A 20,699-nucleotide genomic window follows, 5' to 3' on the forward strand; every position below is an offset into this window, starting at 1 on the left:
CAGTGATAAGGAATACCAAGTCTACATTGGTGACCTCCAAACCAGATTCTTCTTAAAGTTTTTTGGTAGTAAAATGTATACACTCAGAAGATGAATGTATACTTCATGCTCTTTGAAACAAGGAAAGCAGGAACTGATACAAAATCTGCTCTGGCTTCTAGGTGACATCTATACTCTGTTGTTCTCACGCAGTGTGCTCTAGTATGAGGACAGTAGGAGTAAAAGCTGGAGCTGACAGTGTAGCTGAGTATTAATGTGTTAGTAGCAATTATAGTCTGTTTCTTACTGTTCTTTCTATTATTTGATCATCTGTTGGCTGTACTAACCCTTTGCCAAGATTTCTGCTCCTGATGAGTTTGAAAAAAATTTATTGGTAATTTCCCTCATATATTTCCATAAGATTTCTCAAATGCCTTTTCATGTTGTTTTATGGTTTTAGTCTGCTAGATTTTTTTAATATTACTCGACTTCTTGAAACTTGGCTTTTTATAAACAAAAGTAACCTTCTGGTACATTTTGCCCTTTGGACTGCATCTTTTTTACAGACAGCAGAATAATTTCTCAATTTATTGTCTTTAAGGAATTTTTGTTCTGCCTGAAAACAGCTCATTCTCAGCAGCTCTTTTTTAACAAGATTTTTGTTATGGAATTCCCTGTATCAGAAGTGCTGACATAGTTAGACTCTGGGGTCTTACTGCTTTATGAGTGTTTGCTACCTTGCAAATTCTGTGTGGACTTGTGGATTTCATTTTTGAATCTGACTCTTGTAGGACACTAGATGGTGCTGCTTTTCCTCAAATTCAAGCTTGGTTGGCTTTGACTGATATACGTAGCCCGTGTCAACAGGCCCTTTGGTTGTACAATTAGTCATTTGTTTTTAATTAGGACGGCACTTGCTGACAGTTTTAAATTAACTCTGCTGCTCACCCATAAGTAAAAATCAAAATATGATTTGATGTTTATGTAGGCACAGACTGAGCCCCCCCACAGGAGTTAAAGTAAAGCAGTATATGTGCCTTGCATTGCCAGATTTTAAGATGCACAAGCTCCAGCCTGGCATCTTTTCCAGGAGTATTAGCTGAAGAATTACATTGTATAGAATAAAGTGTGGTCGGCCACTCTGCTGCTAAGCATTGCTTGGAGAAAAACAGCACTTGTGTGTGGTACTCAAGGCTGCTGCTGCATTCACTGATTCAGGTGCTTGTATGCCTGCCCAATACCTTCACTGGAGGACTTCACTGCAGTTAAAATTCAGCAGGGAGAACAGCCTGCACTTAGGTATTTATGTACATTAAACTCCTGAAGAGACAAATATGTCAGTTCATTTCAAGTCAACAATGCTACTCCCCTTTTTGGACCCATATAAATAGATTTTGATCCATTCTACATATTTGAACAAGATAGAATTTTGTTCTAAGTTGTGTAGGGTTGGGGGGAATGGGTTTTTTTGAAGCTGAAAGGAGATTGCATTATGTGTTTCATTCCTGTTGCCCAGCACAGGACAAGCCAAGGATTTGGACAATAGGTCATAGGAAGACTTCAGCAGTGTGAGCAATGGCAGGCTGCTGCAGGGACTTGGGGCTGGAAAGCAGAACAGTATTGATCATGTGAGAGTTCTGCAACAATATTGTCTTTTCTTGGTGCTTCTGTTTTTGGTCTGCAGACATTGGAAATCTATGAAATATTTAATAGAAGGAAGCTTATAAGCCCTTGGAATTCTTACTAGAACTGTAGGACTGGGAATGGAGCTGCTTCAGTGCAAGCAGACAAATGCTGTGCATTGTTTTTCAGACTGATGATGACATGTACAGAAAATCCCATCAGGTTTATTAAGGTTCAAGGCATTCATGCCAAGATCATTGATGGGCTGAATACATCATTACTGAGGGTGTAGGACTCCCATGCTTCTAAACAGGAAGCTCCTTTTATATACTAAACAAAAAGAATGGGAAAGAAAAATAGAAAGTTCTACAGAAAACTGAAGCACAGTGTCCAAGCCAGCCTTTTTTGGCGGGAAGAATGGGTGGAAGGAAGAGAATAGATGATGTGGGTTGGAGCGGAAAACCAGAACCACTGACGGAAAAAGATGTAGTCAGAAACCCTGTTCATGAGTGAATTTTTTCATTGTTACCCAAATTAGTTTGAATGGAAGAAAGGCCTACTCCCAAATTTTGGAAACTTAGTCCAAGCAGCCTATTTAATTTTACAATGGCATTTGATTGGTTTATGATGTGACTGCCTGCAACAGCAGGGGACTGGGCGTGCTGTCTGTCTGTGTGGGTGGACAGGCTATTGCAGAAGGCACTGCATAAACCTTTGGGAGGGTTGGGTAATGACTGATCATGAAGTGGGGGCTTAGCAATGTTTCGCTCTGTGTGGAACATGGTAAACATGGGCACTTACTTCCTCAAGGTGCACATAGAAATCTTCAGAAGAGATCAGAATATTCCAATGTAGGCACATTTTATGAGTTTCTCTTTGAATTTAACAATGAAAATTGCTCTAGTTTTTTAGAACCAGTTGTTTAATCGACTTTCCGATAAAGATTTATGTTTTAAGCACCTGTGCTTTTGGGTCACAGTCTGTTAGTTCACGTTACCCAAAGCCCATCTCTGTATGCAGTTGCTCTCTGCAATAGATGATCTAGTGCTCCAGCCCATTTCTGGATGATTTGAGCAAGGAACTTTGGTCACCAGAGTCTTTATACTGTTTGACCAGGGGAATCCTGAATTTTATGAACTCTGTTGCAGTAGTGGGTCAATTTTAGCCTCTAAAGGAGACCATAGTGCTCCAGGTGACTTAGTCCTGTTCCTGTCTCACTGCACTCAGCTGTGTCACAGGAAGGTTATCACTTTGTGGGTAAGGAAGGCTACAAAAGCCTTTGCTAGGAAAGGAGAGTTTATTATATGATTCATAGTCTAACTGCTGTCTAATAGAACTCACTATTGTAGCACTTCTACTACAGTAAACTTTCATTTGCTCTTCTTGAATCCGCTAAACTGTTGAGCAGTAAAGCCTCCAGTTCTGTGGACATCACAGCATCAAATGTGCCTGTCACTGGAGCTTGTCATTCAACACTGATCAGGTGAAATGCTCTGTAAAATTCTGACCCAGCAAGTCACATAATTCCTTCCCCAGTCTGTTCTATGGATATCACATAGGACTGTCATGAAAGCAAACTATTTCCATTTAAAAAGAAGAAAGAATGCTGCTCTGAATTTAAGTTAAAATATGTAGAATATTAAGTATAAAGCCTGTGGTTGTCATAATTGAATGCATTATTGAATTCTTCAGGAGCCCTTCAAATTTCAGAGGCAGGGAAAATTTGAAACAAGTAAATGGTGCTTCAAATCTTGATTTCTTTAAATAACTTCTGCAACAGATGACTAACTTTGTCACTCATCCTTAACACATAATTGCTCTGATTAAGTTGGCTTTTTATGCTGTAAAGGTGACACTTGTTAGACTAAATTACCTTTTTTACAGCAAGTAACTTGTTACTGGCTCATCCTGTGCTGTAGGTGGTGTGGTAATGCAGCGTGTTGTAATTTGTTCTGTAGCACCTATATTTAGTACTTTTTAGTAAAACAGTTGCCTCCCCCAAAGGCCCAGATGTTGTGTTCCAGTGGTTAGAAGAAAGCTGAGGAAGAAATGAGATATCAACAGATAACATCTGAGAGCTAATTTGATTTGTTCTATATTTGTAATGCATTCCTCCAACCAAAATTCTTGTTGACTGACGTGCTGCTTATAAGAGGGGAGAGGTCCAAAGCTCCACTACAACCCAGGAGGATGCACTGTAGTTAAATTGAACACAGCTCTTAAAAAGTTTCTTATACCAAACCTTCTGATGGTTATTGCTGCCTGTGGGTGTAATTCAAATATTTGGAGTTGTTTCTGAATTAATGCAGTCCTATCCATAAAACACAGGTTCTAATCTCAGTACCAGCTAATGGAGATTTTCCTTGTGTTTAAGTGTTAAGCCTTTAGAAGTTCTTTGTCCTGCACTCATTCCCCGAAAACCAACCTAAGCCCAGCAGTGCCATATTCTTGCAGCTTCCAGATTCACAACGTCCTGTGGGTATCACAAGATCTCTGTCCACTGTACTCAACCCTAATGCCAGCTGTCATTGCTATGATTTCTTTCTTGAGGCACTCTGATGTCCATACAATGATTTTTTTCCCTGTCTTATGTGCAGTCTCATGACTTAAGGTTTTGAATATGAAGTTTACTTTAAATTTCCATTACTTTTGTTTTCCTCTGGATTGTCTTTTAATACTGTTGTCTCATAAACAGGGTACAAGCTTTCATTCTTGTGAAGGGCTCTGACATAGCTGGGTGAAGCTTTCTGGACAGGCATTTGTCCATCTCACTCTGGTACCAGCCTTGATACACAGCTCTGAAAAGAGGGTGAGCACTGCTCTTTGACTGGCTCAGCTGCACAGAGAGGAGAGTCACACAGAGGAATAGTATCATCACACTTGCAACAGAGATCTGCTGGTTCTTGACAGTGTCTCTTCTACTGTCTGGATTCTTTCAGTATTGTTCTATCTCTTCATTCCTTTTTTGAAAAGGGTGCAAGCTGTACATCTGATTCAATGCCAGTCACTCATTGGTTCACAAAAAGTAAATTTTAACAGCGTCAATGAAATCACTGACCAAACCTCCTTTGCATTTTCCTTCTTTTGTAGCCTATAGTTATTGAAGTTCTCAGTTGAAATAATTTATTCTAGTATGTTCTTTATTGTGACTGATAGTTTTTTAATTTCTCTTCTGTTTTCCTCTAACTAGTATTTAGTTTTTTTAAAAAACAGAAAAGGAACAATCTTAAACATTAGTGAACACTTAAAACATCTACATGTTGATGAAGCTTCTGTATGCACTGTTTTGATCTCATAGAAGACATGTCATTAAAGTTGGTGTTAGTGGATGCCTTTTGCCACCATCTGCAGATCTCTGAAACTCTTTCTAAGCTGTAGTTACAAACTGCAGTTGCAGTTTTGAGCTGATGATCATTTCAACGTACTACTAGGAAAAATGTCAGGTACATGACCTTCTTTTCAAAAACACCTATTCTCATAAGCCACGTAAGGAAGGATTTAAGTTTTGGCCTGTTCAAAACTTAAACATTTGTTTTCTGTTCAAGGTGTTTCTACCCTAGGAAGTCCTTTCCTTGTGCTGAAGGGAAAAGGTTTTAGACTGTGAGTTGCAGAGCATCCTTTCAATTTGTCCACCCACTTGTTTTTTTGTGTTGCGTTGTGCTAACATTAGTCATTAATCCCCAGGATTTTTAATCCTGATGAGAGTCAAAAGATGGCTGAATATCTAAAGCCCTGGAGTTCTGTGTGCAAAAGTACATAATGTGTTTGAAAACTTTGGCTCTGAAATTTTTAATGTCCAGAGATGTAAAAAATGTATAGTCTTTGTAGTATTTTCTTCTAGCTGGGGATGAACTCCCTTCTTATGCATTGCTCTGCTCAGAGATAGTCAAGTCTTGGAGGAATTTGGATGTTGTGTTTCCACTCTTGAAACCTACTGTCACAGAACTGCTTGATTTCTTTTCTCCTGCATGCCTAATTGATAGGTGCAGTTCTGGGTGATGGATGAAGGAGAATTTCCAGGAATTTTTAAGTTGTTCGGTGCATGCTGATGAAAGTGCTTGCAGGGCCCAAGCAGGGATTGTTTGCAGTGTGAGCAGCTTGAGGAACTGACACAGGTAGAAGACAATATGTAGCTTTTACCTGAACCAGTTCTCTGGTCACTCTGGGAAAGAGGAGCTGCTTTAGCCAGCACTGCAATTGGGGGAAAATGTTCATTAAAATACTGCTAAAGTAGTATCAGCATCTTCTTAGGGGAAGTTTCAGAGTCCCCTCTTTAGCTTGTTAGTGCTGATAGGAAGCAGGAACATATACAAGAGAGTTCAGAACTGAACGTGTTGGAATTTGTGGTCTCAAAGAATAATTCCCAAGGGTTATATGGAAGGTCCACTCACTCCTCATACTTAGCCTATTAAAGGTTTAGACATTTTAAAAAAGAAACAACACCCCCTCAGTTAAACATGTGACACTTAAAAGACTGTTCAGTTGAAATTTGAGATGAACATTCAGTAAGTTGATTGGTTTTTTCCTTACTTCATCAGAAGATACTCACCACCTCTTATACAGCAGAATTGTGAGGTGCCTATACAGAGAGTCTGTAAACAGAGCATGAAAATATATGATGTAAGCAGCCAATTGGCCTGGAGCAGTTTTTTTGTCTTTCACAGGCTCTGTTGCATAACTGTTCCCTTCAGCCTGGCTCTGGTGGTTATGGGCTGGATGGTTACATGAGAAACGAATCAGAACATTTGCTGCTTCTAAGGACTAGGAATTTTTGGAGAACTCTGGAAGTTCTGCATGTAGTAATTGCATCCAGAGAAGCAAGGGTTAATTTCCATAGGATTCCCTCCCAGAGTTTTCTCCAAATAAATACTCTTTATAAGTTAGGAATGAACTTAGTATTTTGTGTCCTTTGAGCAGTAAGCTTGGGACAAGAGGCTTTGTCTTTTTTAAATTTTTTTTTTTTTTTCATTTTTTCACTGTTCTGCTGTTCAAGGGAGTTGTGTAGGGTGACTACTAATCCTTGGTGTGTGTCTGAGAGCAGCAGAAGTAATGACTGGAGGTCATGCTGTCCTTGTACTAGGTTCCTTTTGTTTTTAGGTTGCTTATTAGTCACTCTTCTAACCCAACATCCTTTGTTTCCGACCTAAAGCCATTGCAGGAATGCAATAGCAAGGGAAGGAGGGTTGCTTCATTCATAAATCTGAGAGCATTTAAAAAGGAGGCTATAAATTATTGTCTAATTTCTTTCATCTGAAGAAAAGAAAACAGGATTTTACAATTAAACATTTTGTTCAAGATTGCATGCTGAGACCATGGCAGAACTGCAAACAGGGTACTGCTGTCCTCTGTAAAGGGTCTCTTCAACCCTAGAGCCCAGTAATGCAGCCTGGACCATGAGTACAAGGAACGTTGTTTCCACTGTTATACTGCTGGCATAGAGGAAGCTGGTATCTCCAGTACTGAAGGTATTGGAGGAGGAATTAAACTGAACCTACAAGATAAAATTTAGTTCCCTTCAATACATAATGCAAATGGAAGTGATTAATGTTAGTAGAAAAAAACTTTCAGTTTCCATGTGGGTATAATATTAAAAAGATGAAAATATATTTTTGAGTGTGAGTCTTAAAAAAAAAAAAAAAGGATCTATCCTGAATAACTCAATCTCTTTCTCTACAGAGAGCTGATAGTGGTTGATCAGACTGCTGTAAAGTTCAAGTCAACTAAAGGTAACTCAAAAGACAGAACAGAATACTAAGCTAAGAAATGAGATGTGATCCTCAGATTTGGTCTAAGATTTGGGAATGAGAAATTATAAATCTATTCTAGTCCTTTCTTATTCTGTTACCACAGCTAAATAACTTGACTGTCATTAACAGAACTGCTTTTTGTATGAGGATTTTTGTACTGGTAGCTCTGGATTTACACTGGGCAGTAAACTGACTTGATTGAAATGCTTGGCATGCCAGCTCTGTTCTCAGCTATTTTACAGGGGTATTGAGAACTTGTCTGCAACCTTTTTTTTATAGTAAGATACCATATCTGTATTAATTATAATAATAAATTTTCGCTGGCAATTTGGGAAGGTAGATCATGCTACCAGATTTCTTCATTAAGGTTATACCATGAAGTCTTGTTAAGGTGTTACAGAGATACAGCTGCAACTTCATTTATCCACGCTTCATTTTTCTAACACTCCTTACATAACACTGGGTCATGAGATATAAATTATCTACCATGAAAATTCCTTTGTGTGAAATTTTGCATGACCTTATTCCTTGCTGTCTTTCAGATATCTTTACAACCAAGCATACACTTGATTTCTCTATGGATTTGGTGAGGTGGGAGGGAAACACACTTGGTTTGTATTTTTTAGTGACTTGTAAATGTTAGCATGGGACATAAGTTACATGAGAATGCAGTTCATCAGGAATCAGCAAACTGGTGAGTGAATATGTCCACTGTCCATTACTAACTCCTGAACAAGAAGCAGCCCTGTGGTAACCACGCTGGTTACACAAGTTGCACTGAAGTCTCATCCTCTTGAAATCCAAGTGAAGCCCCCCCACCTCCTGAATACTTACCCAGCGAGCCGTGAGTCTCTTCAGTTGTGGTGTGACAGTGCGGCTCACGGGAGGTGCAGGTCCTGACATGTGATATGCATTAGGCTGGAGCAAGGTGGAGCACTGCACGTCGAGATCCTGTTGTCTCTGTGGGCTGTACCTCAGGGTGCTGAAGATGAAAGCTTCAACAGTGTGAAGCTCTGCGTGGGCTGTGTTTGGCCCACAGGCTATGTTCACCATCCCTCGTGTTCACTGGAATGTAGAACTTTACAGCCCGATACAGAATGTGTTTGTTTTTTTAACTGTTTAACAAAATAGAACTTGTAATTTTCTGACCCTAAGTGGGAGTCACTTAAAATGCATTAGTCAAGGCCAAAGGAATTTCCATTTCACCCGTGGCTCACACTAACCTCATTCTAAGCTTTTTTTATGTTGAGAAACTGTCAACTCAACTGCAGATGAACCATCTTCATTGCTGTGGTGTCACTCTCATTGCTGTGGTGTCACCCAGATTGATACCAGGCATTTTTCGTTTTAGACTTAGGCTTTTACACAGTAATCCTGCATATCCCTTGGATGCACTTTTACACAAGTGTGAACTCCCCACTTAGCTCTGTGTCTTCTTTGAGTTGTGAGGCTGCATTGATAAATCACAGCACCCCAGTTTATCCTTTGTGGCTTCACCAAGGAGACTTTAATTCTGATGGAGTTTTACCTTTTGGAGAAGTGAGGCAAGCAATTGAGAAGAACCTGGCAGGTGGATAATATAACCTCTCTAAAATATACCACAATGGATCACAATGTCAAATAATTTTCAACAAGGATTCAGACCATGAAGGGTGTCTGGCAACTCCAGCTTCTTCAGCACACTGACAGTGGCTTCATCCTTCTCTCCTGCTCTCTTACCATATTTAAGTCCCTTTGAAGGTAGATGTAAATTCACTTTTAAACATCAGTGTTTAATAGTCAAAATTTCTACTGGTTTGGCTGCATATCTCAGACCAAATGTTCCGTTCAAGTCTGTAGGGGACAATGTACAGTGTGGGTTTAGAGGAACATAAGTATCTGCCCATCTCCTTATCTTCCAAACCAAGGAAATACAAGGAGGTTTGGTCTTTTCTTTTTCTTGTCCTTACAGACAGGATCCACAAAGGTGATGAGGCATCAAAAGTGATCATAATAGAAAATATTCTTAATATGGGATTATGTGAATGACGAGATGCAATGGAGGAAGGAAAGCTGTCTGTGTGCAGCAGTTCTGCCTTTTCTAGCCTTGTGGCCTTGTTGACTTGATGATCTATGGAGGTGGAATATTTTTTTCTGTTTTTCTCCTAGAACTTCTCTGATCAATAGACTTTCCAATAGTTACACGATGGAATGACAAAAATGGTCCTGTTTCCTAGGAAATGTCTCTGGTGGCAAAGTTTTTAAAGGTCTGTGAGTTTCCCCATTGTATTTAATGGAGCCTTTGGCTCATAAACACATTAAACAAAGAAACAATAGATCCCTAGGGGAATTTTAAAAGCTGAAGTGTAGGAACTTTAATAATATTATGAGGACCTAACATGTCTGATGTGGGAACTTAAATCTGAGGCAAGAATTATGAAAAGAATGTTCGAAGATTTAATTACATGATTTATTGTTAATCGTTTATTATTTTATATACAGTGCCAGAGGCACTCCTGGTGCTTTACAGATGATTACAGAATAGCAATTCCCAGATCAAAGATCTTGATCATGCAATCTTTATTCATGTAAGTATTCCCCATGGTGCCTGATCTTGTTCCCTCTTAAAACTCAATAGTCCCCCCCAACACAGCCCATCATAGACAATTAAAAGAACTTCAGCAAGAGAACACTGATTAATTATCATCCCCAGAACGCTGAATATTTTGGTGCCATATATTGTATGGATAAAAGATATCTACTGAGTTTTAGCAAACCTCACATTTTTCTGCAGCTTTAATTCTTAATTACAGTGTCAGCAAACATTAAGATTATTTCCATGATAGAAGCAGCTTATTTCTGGAAGAATAATGTCGACTGGCTTGTCCCCATATGTTTCAGACCCTGTTGAGTTAATGGTGCCAATTTATTTGCATGTAATTGTTCCCTCAGTGACCAGTATAGAAAGTTTCACCTTCAAAGACAGATGCTGAATGTGAAGTACTCCTGCAAGCTATGCAGATGCTGAAATCTCTACTTGCAGAAGGTTCTGCTTTTCTTTGTTTCATCCTGTAACACTTTGCACTCCACTGGAAATGCCTCCAATGAGCAATGCACTTAGATGGTTTTTCTAATTCTTCAGCTGAAATGGCTGTTGTTTATCCATTGGGTTGCTGCAGGCAGCCACAGAAGTGAACACAGCTTGTGCAGCCATCTTTTGGCTTCTGTCTTTGAGACATAACAGTTCTGGTGGGGAGAGATTGAGGCAATTGCACGCAGAACGCAAAGGAGGCTTTTTCCCCTCCATCTGTTACAGGATTTTATTATAACTTTTTGCAGCGGGCTGTCCCATTGCTCTCAAAGCAGTGGCATGTAGCACAGAGAGAGGTATTCTGATTAGGGATATGTGATGATCTGCATGCCTAAGATTCCAGCGTAGGGATCAGGATTCAGATTCTTATCTGAATATTGTTGGTCTAGACAGTGGGTAGAGAGTATTGCTAGAGGAGGCACTTTGGATGATACCCAACATCTCTTGCTTTTGAAAACATCTTTTTTTTCCTTTCAAGGTAGTGTTAAATCATTATGATTTAAACACTCTAAGGTGTTGTATACTTACCCAGGATGTAAATGAAGTCTAGTACTTCGTGCAGGAACAAGCATTGCTCTGGCCACTAGCTGGATGGCACTGACTAATTTTGTGTCTATAGCTGGTAACAGGGAAGCACTTTGTGCAATTCCTAATTACATTTAGAAACTTATTGCCATGAAATGGTGTGAAGATCAGAAGTCGATGTAGGTTAAAAATGGGATTAGGAAAATTTATGGAAGGTATGTCCATTTGTGACTGTTAAACAGAATAGTTCTGTGTGATCTCTCAGTGATAAACTGTTGATTGCTGGAGAGTAGGAGGATGTCCCTGGGGAAGAATTGCTCTATATACACACCCTGTTTCTTATATTCTTTACCTTACTGTTGAAAACAATGCACTGGGCTAAAGGGAGCTGTCAGCTGGCTCAGCGTGATTGTTCTTACACTCTCACGTGTTCCAGGTTCTTGGAAACCTCTGATCCGAGTCTGATGGTGTGGCTTATAGCATTATGAATCCTTTTTGTGTTGTATTCATAGCCACACAACCCTTCCTAAACTCCCTAACTCTTGTCTCAGCATGTCTAGGGCTGAATTCTCAAGCAAGGCTGGTCTGTAGTTGCTATCAACTCTACACATAAAATTCTGACTCCCCTGAATCAATCACACAACTTCAGAGGACTGGGGGTTCACTGTAGTCATGGATCCCTTGGAGATTGCTCAGCTCCAGCAGCAAAAAAAACGCTGACTAACCAACCTTCACATCTCCCTTCCAGCTCACTCTGAAATGCTTTGGCAATAAGCAATTTTGACATACAAAGTTGAAGTCTGGCTATTAAGTGATTTACTTAAGGTGCAAGTGAAAGAATTGTAAACCAGAATTATGGTTATCTGGATACAGAATGTTGAGTTTCTGGCCAAATAATATAATAGCGCTTTTGGAGAGATTTCTAAACGTTGTAATATTATGTTAAGGATCAGCTTTAGTCACAGGCAGGTTTGGCTGTCATGTCATTGCCTTCCCCACTGACTTTGGCCTTTTCTTTTCTTGCACTGTCACAGTTCCCAGTCTAACATGTTAGCAAATGCTGCAGCTAACTTTTGTTTTGTTTGAGTTTGTGTGAATAAAATGAGCTATATTGCCTGGTAACTGAACAGGGCTACATATACCATTAAATCCTCTTTGTGGTGAGACCAGTGAACTCTGGCATAAAAATGGTGTAAACAGATGGGAACGATAAGTGCCTCAGCTCACATGGCTACATCCACCTCTGATCATAAGCCAGAGATCTTATGGTACAAAATCACCAGACTCATCCCATAGGTCAGATATGGTCTGTAGGCTGTCATTCTCTGATCTAGAGAGTTGTTGTATTCAGGTCTAGTCAGAGGGCCTCTAAACATGCTAATTTTTGTTAATTATTCCTTTTCATATTTTGATAATGCTTGAAAACCCAAATTGAGATTGGGATTCCATTGTTTTAGGTGCTGCACAAACACACACAGTGCGTTTCTGTCCTCAGTCTGTCTTGAGTTCAGCAAGGAGCATCAAAAGGAAATTGGAAATTAAAGGTAAGGGATTACTGACAGGAATTGTCTTAGCTCCACTGAAAACAGCATTCTCCAGTTCAGCTTTTTCCCAATGATATGTTTTCCTGGAGATTGAAAACATTCTCTTCACTTTATGAAACAACTTTAGACATGTTTGGGTTTTTTTTATGTGTGATGCCTGATTTTGGTATAAAGCCCCACAACTGAGCCTGAAACTAGATGAGTGATCCTGACATGGTTGCAACCAATCTTCAAGTAGGAGAATTGAGATTCACTTTATCCAGAGCTATATGTTTTCTAAATTTACCATAAATGGATGTTTAAGAAACAAGTGACCTCTTGAAGACCTCAGGTTTCGAAGAATTACTCAGAAGTGTCCATACAGGTTAGTGTGACCCACAAAATACCCATTACTCATTTCTCTTTCTCTGAAACAGCAATGCCTTTGTTTCTCTCTCTCTTTCTTTTTTCTCTAACTTGAAGGCAATAACAGGACCTGTGGCTTTGCTCTGTACATGTCACTGCCTGCCAAAACCAGCAGGCACCTGAGTAATACTATTCCTCCCTTGAAATTCTATCCTTGAAGTAAAATTAATGAAGATCTTTACCATGAAAGAGAAGAATCCAGTTTTGTGGAGAGGCAAATGCAGGATTTAGACTTAGATTGGTTTTCCCCATTTTCAATTGTTTTTACAATAGTGGTGGTGGAAAGCTAGAGAAACAACGAGAAAAGGAAAAGAATTATTTAAGTATCAAAAAAATCCTGATCATCTGGCAACTGGTGAATTAGAATCTAGTAAAGTGAACTTAGACAGGAGAGCATTGTGATCAAAATGGGAAGTCTGGTCATCATAAGAATATCTTTCCAGTCTCTGATGCTGGAATAGTCATTGTTCACCTATTTTTGCACCAAGATCTGGGGGCTTCAGGACAGGACTTTGCAAAGGCATCAGTTGAAAGAACAAAAATCTGATCACCACCAAATAAGCTGCTGAGCTGATTCTTTGAGGCCATAAGTTAAACACAGAAACAGTCTCTAGAGTACCAACGGAGATGAATCCTTTCTCTTCCTTGTGTTTAAACAGGGTGCTCACCAGATTTTGGTGGTGTTATCATCAGACAAGCATTCTCTTGTAAAATTGATACCTCCCAGTCTACTAGTTATTAGTAATGTAATAGCCATGTTGAAGTCATGGTGGTCTAAGGATAGAATGGAAGCTCAGCATTCAGAGAGAGATGAGATCTTTTATTAGATATTTGTATGTACAGTCTGCCTTCCCTGGCAGAGACCTTGAAAGCAGGCAAATTTAAAACATAAGTTGATGAATAAAAGGGATACTTTCTTACCCTTAAACTTGTTCTCTCTGGTCCTGGTGCAAGAATGATGGCAGGGTAATGTAAAGAAGAACCTTCCACTATTGTTGTCTGTGCTGTTTGCTGTGTGAATGAACAAAGGACTTCAATCTCCAGTGCTGTTTTTGCTATGATGAATGCTTTGTAAATGCTGATGGATGGATCAGGAGAGGATAGAAAGATAAAAGTCTGACACATCTTTCCAGTACTGAATTCATATATGGATCGAAAGTGAAGTGTAATTACCACCCAGATCAAATTCTTTCAAGAGCCAGAGCTGTCTAGACCAACAGCAGATATTTATTTTTAGGGTTGATCTTTGTAGGTTTTATTAGCAATGCTGTCTTCGCTGGGGTAAAAGCAGGAGAGGAGAGAACACAAAATCCTCTTGAGCTTCCATTGTTAAAACAAGCGATGTGAAGCCTACAGGAGGAACCCAAGTTCTGAGAGCAAGCTGTATTTTTGTGATGTTCCTTCTGAGATACTCTCTGCTTTAAACTCACTTGAGGAATCAGTATGATAAAACTGGCATTTGAAACTTGGTGATGCATTTAGAGTTAAAGGAACTTTGTAACTCAAACAAAGGCTATGAAAATGAAGTTTTCTCTTCACTTGAGACAATCCTGGACAGTTAATTTTACCAGGAATCACAATGTTTGTATAATGAGATTTGTAGGTTAGCACAAACCTAGATATGGCTCTGTTCACTATAGCTACACAGAAGGAGTTGGACCTACTCTGCTGATAGTACCACTTTTCTAGCAAATTGATTAGCCACTGCTGGGCTCTGATGTGCATTGCTTCTGTATTTCAGTTTGTCCCCATGAAACATCTGCACACAAATCTTTCAAATTTAGCAAGAACCAACTTCTTTATGTTGGCTGGGTTGGGGGAAATGAGCAATCTGAAGGTGTGTTACAAAATTGTTCAAGTGGGCTACTCAAATTGGAAAGCTGAAAAGGCAAACTTGAATGTGTTGTTAAACAACAAATCTTCTGAAGAACCTGGAGTGGGATCCTAGCAACAGGATTTCACCACATCTAAGTGGGTGCTAATACTCCTTTTTGCCATCTGGGGAGAAAACAGACCTGCTTAAGACTTCCAAAATGTTCTACGCATCTTGCATTTGTGGAGGGAGGTGATTCTGCCCCTCTGCTCTGGTGAGACCCCACCTTCAGTGCTGCATCCAGCTCTGGTGTGCCCAGCACAGGAAGGACATGGACCTCTTGGAGCGAGTCCAGAAGAGGCCACCACATTGATTAGGAGGATGGAGCACCTCTTCTATAAGGAAAGTCTAAGAAAATTGGGATTGTTCAGTCTGGAAAAGAGAAGACTTCAGGGTGACCTAACTGGGACCCTCCAGAACAGGGAAGATGGAGACTATTTATAAGAGCACATAGTGACAGGACAAGGGGGAACGGCTCCAAACTGACAGAGAGTAGGTTTAGATTAGATATTGGGAAGAAATTCTTCACTGTGAGGGTGGTGAGGCACTGGCACAGGTTGCCCAGGGAAGCTGTGGATGCTCCATCCCTGGAAGTGTTGAAGGCCAGGTTGAATAGGGCTTGGAGCGACCTGGTCTGGTGGAAGATGTCCCTGCCCACGGCAGGGGCTTTGGAACTGGATGATCTTTTAAGGACCCTTCCAACTCAAATCATTCTATGAACACTATACAAAATCAGGTTTTATTTCTGCAGAGTTTTGTCTGAACAGGACTGTTCTGCCCAGCAAAGCCTGGTAGCTGCCTATTCATAATGTACCGAATCCAGCACTGGAAACTCTTTGTGCTCGAACATGTTTAATCACAGACCTCCAGCAGTTGCTCTGAAGAACCTGCCAGTTATGGCAGCAGTAAACATGTTTCTTTCTAGTACCCTTTTCAAAATGGGTTTATGGGGAGGATGAGAATAAGAAGGAAAGAACAGCACAGGATTCCTGCTTGATAGTTGCAGCAGTTTAGAAGTGAGAAGAAGCAAGTTGATAAAGCAGGGTGCAAATAACACCGAGGTCGTGGGTTTGATCCCTGTATGGGCCATTCACTCCAGCTGGACTCGATGATCCCTGTGGGTCCCTTCTAACTCAGAATATTCTGTGATTCTGAGTTATTCAGTTAGCGATGGGTGACTTCTTCCCACACCTCCCTCCCGGCTTGGCGCTGAGCGCTGGTTCCCTCCGGGATGGCCTCCACTAGATGACGGTGTTGTACCGAGTTAGCTGGGGAAGGTCCATGCCGATCCTTCTGCAGCACTGGGAGCTTCGCTCGGGACACTCGGAGCAACAGCAGGACTTAGGCATTGAAAAAGTGTTTTGGTTCGTGGATTTGCTGTATAACTGTATAGGGAGATGCCGAGAATGAAAAGGCACTCTGAGAAGTGCTGCGAATGTGTCGGCTGGTTGTTGTGGGATTACAGACAGGATTCAGGATCCCACAAGCCAATTGAAATGCCTCTATGAAGAGGATGGATACCTGTAGTATCAGGTCAGGGTCCATGGCTGTGTAACAGCTGAGTTCTTCACATCCCTGTGCACATATATAATGCGATTATTGCTTACTCATGCTCCAGAGGCTACCATGAGTTGTCTGTAGTTTTGAAAACACAGAAATTTTCCTCCTCAGAGCAGGAATTAGGTCTTAAGCAGATGTGGCTCTCAGGTATTAGGAAAGCAGTATTGCCCATGTTCTCTTCTGGGAAATGGGATTGAGTGGCCAGGATTAGAATATTGAACCTTCTGGCTGCCAATCCAGTGGGGAGTTGAATAGATTAGAATTGATTTTGCCTTTTTCCCCCCCCCCAGTTATGTCAATACTTTTTTCCTCTGTTGTGCTGTTTATATCGTTTCTGGACATATAGAGAAGGTTTTTATGTAATAGTGAATAAAACAAGTGGATCAGGAGCTTCTAACCTCTATCTCGGGGCTTAAGAGCAAATATCCATATAATTTCCTGACTGCTGACAAGTTCATACGGGATAAAAGCAAATGCTTTCAGCCATCATAAAACAAAGTTCTTTATAATACAGTGTTGCAGTTGATCTTTCTTGTTGACAGATTCTTTTCAAGATGTTTGAGATAAATTATTGTATAAAAGAAAATTTTACAGCTGCTTTACATTTTGTTTAAGTTTTTGAGAGCAAAGACTTTGTAAAAGCAGTCCTTCAGGAGCAGGCATGTGTGGAATGGTGTGATTCCGTGTCTGAAAAGAGCACTTTCGTACCTCCCTGTAACTCCCAGTGCACAACAACCTTCGAGCAGGTTCTTTTGTTTGTGTACCTGGAAGTTTAAAAGCCAAAAGCCTGGAGGACAACACAAATATAAACGCTTTGTTATGTGAAATGGCACGTGGTCTCTTGATTGTCTGTGGCTTCGCGTGCTACAGCTGAAGCAAATTTCCAGGCAATGCTGAAGGCTGCAGTAGCAGGTGAAGCTGTATGATTTGTCTGCTGTGGAAAGGAGACCTTCTACCTGCACCCTCTGATTTTTTACTTCTTTGACTCTCTGCTTTTCCAATATTCCCTGTGAGCAGTTGGATGGCAGTTTATGGCACCTAGCTTCTTGATGTGTTAGTCAGGATAAAGCTCAGAATACCCATCTATGATACTCCTCCACTTTTCCCTGTGGCACAGTCACTCCCATTGCTTTTTACTGGGTTTCCTCTTGTCCACTGTTTCAGTGTGGCTGGAGAGCTCTAGGAGGTGTGACAGGAGAATACTTGCAAGACTTTAGAGGTTTCCAGTTCCAACAGGGCTGCATTCATTCCTGCTCCATCCTGACCCTGTGCTCGTAATGTGGTATCTCCTCTGTCCGATCCTTTGACTGTAGTCTCACTGTGAAAAATACATGTTTTGTCCTGTATTACCAAGATGCTTAAGAAGATCTACACCTACCTCATGCTTTTTTAATGGTGTTGCTAAATAAGACCCTCTGTACTTACCAAGAACAAGTAGAATTTAGTGTTAGGATTATATTGCAACATTTCTGAAGGTCAAGATAATGAAGAGGTCCATAGAAACACTCTCCCATCTTAGAGAGGGTGCCAAAGCAGAATCGAGACTTGATTAGTCGTGAAATTTGAGGACATTTGGATCCAGATAAAAAAGCTGTGGTCAGCTTTCTTCTCTAATATGAACTGAATCCAGACACCCTTGGACTTTGTGTTGAGCCAGTTCTGGAACCCACTCCCCTCTCTAATCTTTATTGATCTATGTCCCTTTTTGTGTGAAGCTAAATTAAGAGTATTTGGCATTCTCAAAAAGTGGCAAAGCCAAATGTTCAAAACTTGGGGAATGCAAGAATTGAAGTTGTTGCTACAAATTCACTAGAGCCTTTGTGCTGTATGCATTAGGGCATTGTCTTTAATCACAGGCTCACATACTATTAAATCTCTGCTCTGTTTAAAGTGCAGGATGGATATTGCTCACTTAATGAGCAGCTAGTTAATATTTTCTTTTATCTTCATTGTTCAGTGTGTACCCCATGGCTTATTTACTGCACACTATTCAAAGCCTGTTCTGAATACAGAATTCTTAATTTCCTTGGGAGCTTTCCTTCAGCAGTCATTGTTATTGTATCTGGGTGCTTCACAGACATGAAATAATCTATTTTCACAATGTCTCAGTGAAATGAGGGGATACTGCACCCCTATTTGGACAGATGGAAAATAGAGATATGAAGATGAAGAGAAAAACATTGTCAAAGGTTTTTGATTGTCTGGGACTTTACTTTTTTTTTTCCTCTGTCTTCATGGCACTGCAAAATATTTTACATATGCAAAGCATGGTTCCTACCCATTTCAGTTCTAGCTGTGAATACTCAACAATTTTGTAGATCAGGCTCTAGGGTCTCCTGTTGGATCCCTAAGAGGATGACTGACAAGCTGGGAAAATTGGATTAATTGATTTGCTTAGCAACACATACAAACAATGGTGAAGGGCAAGGTGGAGTATAGTTCTGCAGGAGCTGCATTCATACATCTATAGGAGAGACCTGGGCTGATAAGCAGGAGAAGAAACTAAGTTCCTCTACTTCCAGATGAATTCCCAAACCCCTTTCTCCAGCTGAAACCTGGCAATTAATCTTCTCATGCCTTTGCTTTTGTCACAGCTTCTCATTTACAATTGAACTTCACTCTCTGGAGGCTCATTTCCCTGGTGAGAAAGGTTTTTCCAGAAGGCAATTCAAATTAGGAGTTTAGTTTAGTCCCCGTTACCAGCAATCTAGTGGGACAAGTGCTTTCTCCATTGACCTTAAAGGGACCTGAAGGACACCACCCTTGCTAGGCTGAACCTACTCAGTGTAAATGACCTACATTTCCATCTCTGCTTAGCTGCCCTTAAACCCCACTCGGTGCATTTCCAGGCTCCTGGTCCCAATGGCTATTTTGTCTTCTTCCCCCTCCCTCTGTCAACAGTCATCCTCAAGAGCCCTGCACTCAGTTTTTGACCATCTTCCAGTCCTTGCCTCACCAAAGAGTTTCAATGAGTTTTTTTCCCTTCCTACTTGTCTTGTACTTTTTACCTTCTGTGTCAGGACAGTTTCACCATCACTATTGGCTTGGCAGTGAGGTGGCCATTAGAAGCACAAGAAAGTCGTGGACCTTCCCCTGCCTTTTAATGTCAGGATGGGGCAGGAATGAGAGTATGCAGGGAAAAGAAAATCAGCTCCAACAACATTGTCATGAGTACTGCAAGCTCAGTTTAGAGGAGTAAGTGGGCTGGCAGACACACACACACCTTTCCCATGTAGATGCTGTGGGGGAACAGAGATCTGCAGTGAAAACAGATGTTGAGTCTTTCAAAAACCTTTACCTACTATTGCAGATATTTTCCCCTTCAAGAAATATTGATTAAAGTCTGTGAAACACAATTTCTGACTTTCACAGGAATAGCACGAAACAACTTGAATGATAAAAACTCTCTCCTCCTTCAGGATCTTTTCTGAAGTATATGGATTTCCAGTTTGATTTTTTTTCTTTAAATATGACCAAAATTATGTGTTTTTATACAGTTTCATTCTTGGTAAAGGCAGATTGTTGTGGCTAAATTTTTTCTTTAAATAAACAAATCAGCCTAAGAGACACTCAGCATGGAAAATTTCAGAGTGCCTAGCTAAAGGTTGGCAAGTTTGCAGCAATTGAAAAGAGGATTTTATAATGAATGGGAAGTGTCAAGAAACCTTTGTAATAATTGATTCTACCAACCCTTGCTTATAATAAGTACAATTATCAAATGTTTCAGTAAAATCATCTCTGCCCCAGAAAGAAGTTCCATTTTAGCGCCAAATCCTTCAGGCTTAATATCTTCCTTACGACAATGATTGCCAAACTCTAAGTACTTAGAAAGGAATGTTCTACTTATTTCTCATTCATAGGTGTAATTCATGACTAGTCTGAACTTTGAGTGCACCTGTAAAGGCACTGTTTGTGTGTATTGTATTGTTGGCAACAGTGACGGTAGTAAAACACATCGAATAGATGGCACAGTTAAAGCATTTTCCTAAGATAATAGGAATATATTAGTCAATTAGAGCAATCCAATCGAGATCAAAATCAGACAAGATGGTAGGAAGGTGAGGTAACTGGCACTGCTCTTACCTCTGCACTGTTTTCTAGAGAAACAGAAAATATCACTCTCCAGTCTTAAATAACACTCATCTGGTGGTGAGAATATTAGCAGTGAAAATGAACACAGTGTATCTGTGAGTAAAGGTTATTGAAAGCTGAAGGTGTGTTTGTATATGTGTAGGTGATGATGAGTTTGAGATTGGTTTTTCTGGTATAATTCAGAGACCAACTGCAGGGAAACACAAATTACAGTCAGGAGCTGTATTGGGTTAAAATGCAGCTATGTTTTGTAAAGGAGTATGTCAGATTGGGATCTTCCC

This window comes from Lepidothrix coronata, unplaced genomic scaffold (genome assembly GCF_001604755.1).
Source record: "Lepidothrix coronata isolate B3197 unplaced genomic scaffold, Lepidothrix_coronata-1.0 Scaffold84, whole genome shotgun sequence".
Lineage (NCBI taxonomy): Eukaryota > Metazoa > Chordata > Aves > Passeriformes > Pipridae > Lepidothrix > Lepidothrix coronata.